The following is a 9,719-nucleotide window of genomic DNA, read 5'->3' as shown; positions in this document are numbered from 1 at the left end:
GCACAAAATTTTGACCATTTTAGACACCCATTTGGATGCTTTGGACAATATTAGAATTTGGCTTTTAGGTTCTTCCAATTCACCACCTTTTCACAAAACCCTCCTTTTTAGGCTTTTATGCCTTATTGAACAAGAACAAGAACAAGAACATTATCTTCATACAAAATATAAGGGATTAAATCCATCAAAAATATAATTTATCTGAGTCTATTAGCATCAAAGACCATCAGTCCATGAGTGGTTCTACTTGTCCAATCTGTATAACCCATTTGCTTGGGTGTTTGCACTAGCTTCTTGGGCTCACCAATAGACAATGATCAACCTAGTGATTCACATTAAAAATAGAAAACCGGCCCAAACCTTCCTAACTCTAAAAATAATTAAATATATACAACTTTTCCTAACATTCCACCAATTTAGAGATTTTCAACTATGGAATTGTTAGGTAAAATACTATTATTCAATTCGAACATTGGTTTGTGAGGGTTTCAAATCTATTTGCACAAAAACTCATGAAAATTCTACCAATGAGCTCTTAGAAACCTCAAACTAGTTGAAAAATAAAGATACTTAAAAAATCTAACTAATACCAAATTGCCAATAAAACACAATATAGAAATATATAGACAAATACAAGAGAAATAGTAAATTCTTGTTGAATATTAGTTTAGATTTCTTGCCAACCAGCCAAATTCAATTTAAGGCTCTTATAATCTCTTGTGATAGTTAAAGATATCTCTAACTGATTTTTGGACCATAGGTGACAATCAATTGAAGTTGTGAAAAAGTTGGATGTATTATCAAGTTACAACTTTGCAACTTTTGAGCAACACTAACAATAAAGGTATTTTTGAAAACTTAGAATTGAAATAATTGTTGTTTTATCATTGATGTCAAATCTATGGATGGGACATATTGCTACCTAGTCTAAATGTCATATCTATTTGATTGATGAAGAGGATTTGAGATGAGACATATTGTTACCTAGTCTAAATGTCATATCTATTTGATTGATGAAGAGGATTTGAGAAAGTACTCATAACTATAGCACCTAGAGGAAATGTTGAAGTTATGAAAAGGAAGTTACAATGGACATTTGATTAGATAGATGTTGATAAATAAAAGTAATTGTTTATGTCAATAAAGTTAATGAAGCTAAGAAAAATAGTAAAATACTAAAGATTTTTGAGTAATGCTAGTGTATACTAAGCTACAGTTAGTTCCGAGAAAATATAGTATTGACCGAGCAAGTTAGTTGATGCCAAGCCAAAAATATTTACAATGACCCATATTTCAGTGTTGATCAAGTATCAGATTTTAGAGATTACCTAGTGACAATAAGAGAAAAAATTCAAAAAAATTGTAAGATCAAGCCAACTCTATTGATTTATTGGGAGATGCAAAATGTGTTGGAGATAAGATTGATGAATTAGATCATTAAATTCAAGAAGGTGATTAGGTAAAGACATAATAGACAAATTCTAGATAAGTTTCTAGAGGATGATCAAGAAGATGGACAGATACGTTGAATCAAGTTGAATCTAATCATAAACCCCAAGATCTATGGTGGATGTAGAAAATAATAGAGTATGAATTTCCCATTTAAAGAGATATATAATTGAACATTTGGTGTTGTGTCTAGTCAAGCCCAATTGAACCCAACTAGTTTGTATGTGAAGAGAGGCATATAGAGAAATGTTGATTAGAAACACACAAGTGAGTGAATGGAAGCTAAAAGAGAAAGCTTGCAGATATGATGTTGTTATTGATAAGTGAATTAGTGAAGAAGGCTTAAGTGTTGATGAAAAGAGTGGATTGATTACTTGAAGGGTGACCAAGCAGATCAAAATCAAAGATGAAAATGGAAAGTTTATCACTGAACCAATATAAGGAACAAATAGAGATTTGAACCTACAAAAGTGATTTGTAATCACATAGATCAAACCTACTATTTTCTTTCTTATCATTGTAAATAGTTTGTATTGAAATTCTTTTAAGAAAGGTTGACCTAACAATCATTTGAGGAGTTAATAGTCTGTGTAAATCCTTTAACTAGGTGACATTGTAAATGGAATAATCAAAGTCCTCTTACAAGGTCACTTCTATTAGAGTGATTAAATCCTCTAACCAAGTCATATTTAATATTGTGTATTGTACCCTTTAACAAGGTTTGCTCCTAGTAGAGCCCACTTTGAAGGAGTGATATGTTGCTAGTGGTTTTTCCCAAATTGGGTTTCCATGTAAAATCCTAGTGTCAAACTATGATGAATGTTTTATGAATTTTTATACTTGATAATATTTTCATTATGCAATGCAAGTTATAGTTTATGAAAATTTTATAGTAGAGACAAAGGAACAACTTGATAACAAGAACAATGAAGTGTTGTATATTTAATTGTTCAAGTGGTACATAAAGAACTTGAGTAACTAATTCACCCCCCCTCAGTTATTCTAAACATTTCTGACAATTGGTATCAGAACATAGTGCTTAAAGAAAACTTGTTGAAGGTACTTAAAGCTAAAGATCATGACGAATAAGAGAGATGGACCCAAGATAAAAAAGGATAACTTTCCTTTATAGTAGACCCTGATGAAGCTGGACATATCTAGTATGAGTGATGTTTTTGTCAAATTTTTGAGCAATGAATATGTAGAAGTTGTCGGAAATATAAGAGGAATAACTAAGAGGGGAGGGGTGATTCAATTGTCACTAAAGAAATTCCAAAACCCTTAGATGTAAAATAGGATCCTCTACCTTGGTTGTTGCTTCTTCCTCTTCCACTAGTCTTAGAGCTTCTTCCCCTACTAAAACTCCCTCTATTTGAGTTCCCTTCTTGTTGTTTAGTCATCTTAATTTATCCCTGGCTCCTTGAATTTGAACCTCTAGCACCATAACCTCTTTGGTTCCTACCATCTCTGCCTCTACCTCTACCTCTAAAGTTGGTGTATGATTTCTTCCTATCCTTCCCCTCCACTTTCAATGCCAATTGGAAAAACTTATGGACTATTATAGATGTCTATAGACTAATCTCTTCTTGTATGTTCCACTTCAACCCACAAAGATACCTAGCCACCTTAAGAGGCTCTTCTTCTTGAATCCCTAATCTCAAATATAATTTTTGAAATTCTTCAGTATATTTTCCCACATCGATATCCTTTTATTCTTTCAAAATTTGCATTTTCTTGTGTATTTGAATTTCATAATCTTTAGGTAGGTATTGTTCCTTTACCTTAGTCACCATGTATTTTGAATTTGGAATGGGTTTCTTTCACATCCTCTCCCTCTTTTCTTGGACATACTTAGACCAAGTTATTGTTGATCCTCATAGCCTAGATTTGGCTACCTTGACCTTTTGTGCTTGAGTGACCCCTTCACACTAAAAACTAGTTTTCTATTCCCTCAATCCATTCCATCATAAGTTCAATGTCCATATTTCCACTAAACAAAGGGATTCCTTCTAGGGCCTTTCCACCCAATGTCTTGACGGCTTTCAAGAATGGATCCTCAGTCAAAAGAGGGTCTGATTTAGGAATGCCATCTTCTTCATCAACCTTTCCCTTAACTTTATCATTAGTATCTTCTTCTTGACCTATCCTCTTGGTTCCCTCGATAACTTCCTCCAATTTTGTTTTCACCTCCTCTAATGCTTCCTATAGGAGCCTATTCCCCTACTTTTGTTTCTTCATCTTCTTGGAAAGTTTTGCATTGGTCACCATGTTTGCCTACCCTACTGAATCTTTAAATACAAAGACATACCACAAGCCCCAAATCTTTGGTGGCTCTGATACCAATTTGATGTAAACTGATTGCTTTAAGCCCTTTCTTCTCTAAGGACTCACCTAGGATTCTCTTCTAGCCTACCAGGGTTTCCCTTTTGCCACCCTAACCTGAAGAGGATTGCTATCTTATCCTCCAATCTTCCCTATCCAATTACACCAATGTTTTTACAACTTTCTCCCTTCCTAGAGATATCTTTCCTTGTCCTTAAAAATCCCAATTGCATAAAACTTAGTCATTTTGCCTTCAACATTGAGCGAGGGATTCAACTTGAGGGTTTTTAGACTATGCCTATCCTTGGGTATCTCTATTTTCTTTCTTTCTTTGTCAGCAACTTCTTGTTTAGGTTTCAACACTAAAGAAAAACCTACTCCTTCTCCTTCTTCTAGGGTCTTTAAGAACTCCTTTTCACCCACCACGAGGATATTAGGACTTGGACATTTCACTTCTCCCTCTTCTATTAAAGATTCAATCTTGAATGTCACATCATCTTTCTTGAATGAGTATGCATATTTGATTCCATCATGCATTGCTTGTCTATGAAATTGTAATGGCCTTCCTAGTAGAAGGTGACATGCATCCATAGGTATAATGTCACATAACAACCTTTCCTTATACCTTCCTATTGAAAATTGAACCCATGTTTTTTCACTTACAAGAACATGTTGCCCCTTATTGAGACATGTAACCTTATAGGGATTGCTATGTAGAATTCTCTTCATATTCAATTTGCTAGCTACCTCTTTTAATACAATATTATTTGTAGAACCTAAGTCTATGATGAACTTGCCCACCTTTCCCATGATCTTGCACTTCACCCTAAATAGTTCTCTTCTTTGCCTTGGTTTTTCTTTTATGGGTTCTTTAATCAATGTCCTCCTTATCATCAAGTTCTCCCCTTCTTCTAATTCTAAAGGCACTTCAGATGGTTTTTCTTTGTTACTAGACTCTTCTTGCACATAATTAACTCTTTTTACACTCCATTGGGATGTAGAACCTTTCTCAAGGAACCTAGATGTAGCTAGGGTGTCCCAAATGGTTACAATTGTAGCATTTCATACTTGCAAAGTAGGATCCTCTACCTTGGTTGCAATTTCTTCCCCTTCCACTACTATTAGAGGTTCTTTCCCTAGTGAAACTCCCTTTATTTGAGTTCCTTCTTATTGTTCAGTTATCTTAGTTTCCAATTGGGTCCTTGAATCTAAACCTCTACCACCATAAGCTCTTTGGTTCATACCATCTCTATTTCTTCCTTTACCTCTAAAGTTGGTGTCTAATCTCTTCCTAATCCTCTCTTTTACTTTCAATGACAATTGAAAACACTTATGGACTTTTGTATGTGTCCATAGACTAATCTCTTCTTATATATTTCTCTTCAACCCACCTAGATACATATCCACCTTAAGAGATTATTCTTCTTGAGCCTTTGAACTCAAACATTACTTCTAAAAAAATTTAGTATATGTTGCCACATACATGTCCTTTTGTTTCAAAATTTTCATTTTCTTGTGTATTTGAATTTCATAATATTTAGGTAGGTATTGTTCCTTTACCTTAGTCACCATGGATTCCAAATTTGGAATGGGTTTCTTTTCCATCTTCTCCCTCTCTTCTTGGAGATACTTCCACTAGGTTAGTGGTGATTCTCTTAGCCTAGATTTGGCTGCCTTGGCCTTTTTTGCTTCAGTGGCCCCTTCACACTCGAAGTGGTTTTCCATTCCCTTAATCCATTCCATCACAAGTTCAGTGTCCATGTTTCCACTAAACAAAGGGATTCTTTCTAGGGCCTTTCCACCCAATGCCTTGATCGCTTTTAGGAATAGTTCCTCAGTTAATGGAGGGTCTAGTTCAAGAATGACATCTTCCTCATCAACCTTTCTCGTACGTTTATGAGTAGTTTCTCCTTCTTGATCCGTCTTCTTGGTTTCTTTAACAACTTCCTCCAATTTTGTTTTCATCTCCTCTAATGCTTCCTCTAGGAGCATATTCCTATCCTTTTTTCGTTCATCCCCTTGGAAAGTTCTTTACTGGTCACTATGTGTGCATGTCCTACTAACTCTTTGGTATACAAAGACATGCCACTAGCCCCAAATCTCTGGTGGCTCTTATACCAATCTAATGTATCAAGATTCCTTTTAGCCCTTTCTTCTCTAAGGACTCACCTAGTCTTCTCTTCTAGCCTACTAGTGTATCTATTTTGCTACCCTAATCTCAAGGGGATTTTCTATCTTATCCTCCAATCTTTCCTATCTAGTTACACCAATATTTTTACAACTTGCTCCCTTCTTAGAGACACATCTTCTCTTGTCCTTCAAACTCTCAATTTCATCAAACTTAGTCATTCTACCTTCAAAATGGAGTAATAAATTCAACTTGAGGGTTTTTAGACAATCCCTATCATGTTGGATTCAAAATCAATGCATTTCATTATCGATTCTTTCAAACTTGGGAAAACTATCCTAATTAGGCCTAGTAGAATTAGGCCTCAAAACTTAGTTTTTGGGCCTTAACTCCAAATTTCCCTTAACAAGGTGGAAAAATAACTACCAATATGAATACCCTTCTAGGAAAACTTCAAGATTTTATGGGTTTCACATCCTCAACCTTTCTATATACCCCTTTGCTACTTTTATGCTTAAAAATGAGGGTTTCAAGAAATTCATATTAACACTTGCTAGAGCTTAATAAAATGTATAGAAACTATTATCTTGAGAAATTCTCCTCACATACACACATTACTCATACATCCCTCCTCCTTCTACAACTCTTATATTGAATTTTGACACATTCAATCCATTAAAATCAACTTGCTAGCATTGTTATCATCTTGTCATGCATTAAAAGCGTGCCTAGAGCATCACATGAAAAATAGAAAACTAGTTTTTCTAGACTCCTTTTCTATATACACTATATAGAGACTCCACCTCCATTTACCTCAAGACCATGATGATTCCATGTTGAGCATTCATGGGGGAGCCATTTCCCACAAAACTGCCAAAATTAGATCAACAAACTGTCTATTCACAAAATATTTTCTAACTATGAATAAATGAACTCTTTAAAATTTGAAATCTAAAAAAAAATTTACTCTAAGAAAATGAACTTCAAAGATTGAATGAAAATATAAGTCCTTCAAGCCATCAAAATACTCATGCAATAAAAAAAAACACACAAAACTGTCTAATTTGGAACAACAATTTGTGGATTTTAGTTTTCAAACTCCACTTATTACAATTCCAACACTTGGAATGGGTCTCCTTCTTGTTTTAGTAGGGTTTTTCAAAGATTTCAGATAGTTATCTTAACCATCATTTCCATCTCCAAGATATGCAACTTTCTTGTGACAATGTTATCAAGCAATTTTCCAAAATTGTTGACAACTTTCTACATCTCCTAGCATTTTTGACATTTAGCCCTTGGAAACTTCAAAATAGGTCTACTATGACATATTTATGATTTATAAGTATGATTTAGCCTTCAAACCATCAAATCACATTCTTTGGGGCCAATTTTACATAATTGATAACTTTTGCAACAAATTGACGACTTTGCAATAAATTGACATCTTTCCCCAACCTTGTACCAAATGACAATATATGACCTCCAACGTATGAAAATAAAATGTGAAAATACCATAGAGGATAATTTGAACTCAAAACCAAACTTTCCACAGACTTCTAGGGTATAAGACCCATACCCCTAATTTTTCTTACTAACAACCTAAACACAAGGTCAGAAAAAACAACTAGAATGGATTGAGCCTAGTCAAGTCCACCTAAGAGAAAAGACACATGACCTTCTAAGGTCCAAACACAACCAAATGACTTTGCTAAGGTGAGTATAAGCCAAAAACCAAATTATGGAACCATGACTTGAGGTTAGCCTAGGTTCTCTTGCACTAGGTGCATTGTCTTGGTTTTTGGTTGCTGGTTAGACTTTGGCTCTAATTTACATTCATGTTCTCTATGTGCATAATTTTCAAAATTGTAGAAATATCCTTCAAATCTAGGTGAAATATATTTATTTCTAACATTTGATCTACATTCATGTGCTTGATGACCTTACTTCTTATAATAAAAACAAGTACTAGTAAAATTAGGTTCAGGGTATTTCTTACCATTCTTGCTTCTACAAATATTTGTTACTTTGCCAATTTTGCCACAATAAAAGCATGTAGGTTTTCCTTTTGGTTTTTCATTTCTTTTCTCTCCACTTTTGGATGACTCTCCTTCTTTAGTAGGTGAATGGTGCTTGATATTCCCTAATCTAGAGGTGTCATTAGATGACCTAGGGAGATGATGAACAAATTCATAGATCCTTGGATATCTTGCATGCAAATAACTATTACAAGGAAGAAAGAAAGACACAAAGAGAGAGAGAGAAGGGTTTTCTTGATAAACAAGAAGATTGAATTTACTTATGCTAGAAAAAATAAATAATTTACAATCGATGAATCCTTATGAAGGAGATCAAAACCCTAAAAGAGAAACCCTAAGAGGTAAATGACATTTAATAATTACTAATTTTAATTATTAAATGGAAACAAAAGGTGCATAAAGTGAAATATGGAAAAGGGAGTAAAGGTAATTTAAGAAATGGAATGAAATGAACCGTTTACTCTAACACCCCCCTTAAGATAAAAAATAATGTAGATACAATGACAAAAGAAAACTTGGGTTCTAGCAATAAGGCCTGATGAGGTACCTAATCACAATCAAATCTCTATGAAACAAAGATATAGAGAAAACCTAATGGGAAAAACCCTTCTTCAAAAAGAGATAGAAAAGAATGCAAAAATGAAACATCTAAAGAGATTCTCTCAAGCCCACAAGTATAATGAAAGCCCCCATGATAGGAGCTTGAGATTCCATAGTCCCCTAGAATGGTAGAACTCCTATGTTGATGAGCATACCAATGTGGCTCCAATCTAAAATAAAAAAAGGTAGTGAAAAAGGAGGGTGAAACCACTAAATGTAAGGTGCAACTAGAAATCCTAGCTAATGCTCAAAGGAGAAAGCATGAGAATCTTGAAACAGAATCTCCAATAGAGGTGCAATAGCAAGTGTGCTAAATCTATTATCTGAGAGGAGATGTGTATCCTCTGATATATCCTCAACAATTGTAGTAGGTGGGTCGATGACTAGAACTACAATAGTAGGAAATTCTAAAGAATAATATTGTATGAGAGATGGAATCTGAATAAGAGGTGGAGGTGTAGAAGTCATAATACTGGTCTCAGAAATAATACATAAGCTCAAGCAACCTAAATTCACCTCAATAGTCTCTCGTGAAGATAGAGATTGAGTCTCTGATAGTGGAGATGGTGGACCAAAATAAGAGGAGTATAGTTAGGAAGAATGACCAACAATCCCTATAGCAAAAATATCTCCCATCTCACTATCTCTGATGTGTACTGAATCTTGTACAAACTCAATTATCTTCCCTATCCCACTATGTGTAATCTAATTAATAGAGAGAAGGTTAGAGGTCAAACATGGAACACAAAGTACATCATGAAATATACCATCATAAATGCCAATAGAAATTTTCCTAGCTACAATCATAATATTGTTGTTCCCCATCAAAATGTGTGGACTAGGAGAAGCCTTAAAAGAAGAGAATAAATCTTGAGAAGATTCCATATGGTGTGCAACACCTGAATCTAGTAACCATCTAGAAGAGGGTGGAGTAGAATTTTCACATAGCTCATAAACCCTTCCTATATCTTTTCCATTTGACTAAAATGATGACAATGAAGATAATTTGTGAGAAGTAGAAGGAATATGATTGTTGCTCTTCTTAAGGAGAGTTGTCAAATATGAAACTTGTTTGGCATAGACATCTGACTTCTTCTCATAGCAATGCGACTCATCATGATTAGGCTTATTATACTAAGCACACTTTGGTCTTTTTGGCTTTGGTTTAGCTACCTTAGGAGGAG

The sequence above is a fragment of the Cupressus sempervirens genome, chromosome 10 (assembly GCF_028749045.1).
Source record: "Cupressus sempervirens isolate cs-2001-9-10 chromosome 10, ASM2874904v1, whole genome shotgun sequence".
NCBI classification, from domain to species: domain Eukaryota; kingdom Viridiplantae; phylum Streptophyta; class Pinopsida; order Cupressales; family Cupressaceae; genus Cupressus; species Cupressus sempervirens.
This window is presented reverse-complemented; position numbering follows the sequence as displayed.